This window comes from Teleopsis dalmanni, chromosome 2 (genome assembly GCF_002237135.1).
Source record: "Teleopsis dalmanni isolate 2A chromosome 2, ASM223713v2, whole genome shotgun sequence".
In the NCBI taxonomy this organism is placed as follows: Eukaryota; Metazoa; Arthropoda; class Insecta; order Diptera; family Diopsidae; genus Teleopsis; species Teleopsis dalmanni.
The window spans coordinates 197,926,875-197,929,016 of record NC_051847.1 but is presented as its reverse complement, the minus strand read 5'-3'; positions in this window follow the sequence as shown (position 1 = coordinate 197,929,016).

Here is a 2,142-nt window from a genome sequence, read left to right as displayed (position 1 = left end):
TTTTTTTAAAATAATTTCTAACAAAATTTTTTTATTTATTTAAGATACATCATTGCTTTTTTTTTTTAAAAAAAATTAAAGTATTAAAATAATTTAATTGATTTTAGGCATGAGTCTACCAGCTCTCGAAGAAAGGACATCAGAACACCTGCTATGTTTTTATTCAAGCTTGGCCAGAACTAGGCTTAAATTTCTGGGGGCCACCTTCTTTAACACACTCGCTGATAACTCTAGCATTAGCCTTGACCAGATGCTTGCCTTTATAAATGCATCTGACTGATTCTAGCTTGACCTTTACTTTTCTACCCATTATTACGAGGATTCAAAACAGGCTTTGTTTGCTAATTGTAGAGGATTCTATCCTCCCTCCAACAATACTACCTAGCTACCTACGAATCAGTTACATAAAAATGTAAACGGATTAGGTTAAAATATAACAATTTAAACAAATTTTAAAAATTTAATAATGAAAGACTATCTAAAAAAGCTTCCATTGTACGGAATTTATTTTGCAAATATCTTTTCTAATCACAAACTTCAAACAAAAATAATTAACAATTTAATCTTGGAATCTGCACATGTTCCGCATGAAACGAATTTCGGAGGGAAATTCAAATTCAGAGAAATTTCAGTAAGATTTATGGCCACTAATGAATGGTTGGTTGCGGCTATTGTTCTTTATGTCAAACCATTTCAGTAGAAAGAATTTTAATGGAAACATATGCGTATAGCTTAGTATACAGCAATATCTGTGCATTTGTATATTTCTTTGAAAGATTAATAAATATTGAAATTTACCATACTTTGTTAGAATAATTTAAATTTATACGAAGTGAATTGCATTTCAAGAGATATTTTAAAAATATAAATCTATACTTAATAAAACTCTACTTTTTCTTTAATAAAACAATAAATCAAATGTTTTTTTTTCAGGAACAAATTAATATATATATACTTGAAAGAATATATATTCGTATGAAACGCATAAAATTTAACTTACCGACGCATGTAGTTGACAGTATATAGACTCACTATAAATACTTATTTTCAAAATTCCTATATACTTAGTTAATTCCTACTATACTAAGTCCAGCTATAAAACTCGTCTCCCGATGTTATGGAACCTAATCCTTGACGCTAAAATATAGTTATGCTACGTAAGCCTCCCCAAAACTTTTCGTTGTATTTCTATAACTTGCGTTAAGATGCGCCCATTACATCTTCCTCTAAGCACTGTTTTCGTAATCCCGCTTATGGAGTCTACATTTCTCATACTTTCATTTACCTTAATGTTCTCTTAATTATTTACCATATGTTCTGAATCAGTTTTCTAAATACTTAGTCTATTTATCTCTTTACTTTCGTACCATCACGAGTGTCATTGATATGTGAATGATTTTCATCCATGGTATCCGACTGCAATTCTATAGCAAGATTAAAACACCCACAAAATTTATTATCTTGCACATTAGATTGGCTGAAATGCTGAGATAACAGAAATACTTCTTCTCAATATGGAGTTAAATTTTCAACCAGATATGACTCATAAATACAGCAAAAGGAATTACTCGGTTTTGCTTGTAACCCAGGGGATCTTATGTTCAAAAACATGATTTTTAAGGGTTCTTTCGGAACTTATTCTAATGGGGCGTTGATCAACATATTAAATTGATCAGTATGTTAAGACTAGGACAAACAGTTTTTTATAAAATAACTGCGAACTTTTCTTACCCAATTATTCTTCCCTTATTGCTGGAATGAGTTTCTAAGCACTTTGACCTTCACAGTCAATAGTTGAAATCTTTCTGTCTATAGTTTTGTATAGCCTCTTTTCATCATTGTTATGAAGATTAAATCCTTAAAAATGTTTTTTTAATACAAATCAAACTACACATAGTTTTCTAGTATAAAGTACCAAATAATTAAGTACCAAATCAATTTAATTTTTGGAATATCATTTTCACATACCTATAGATAGGTAACAATCTGCATAACATCTTTTTTAAGTTTGTAAACAAATAGTAGCCCGGGTGAACAAGGTATTTTGCCCCGGTATGGTACCGGCTTCACCACTACTCTAGGAACTATACATAAGAAGATAATCGTTTGTTCTACTGTTATGTTCGAAGAGTGTTATTAGTG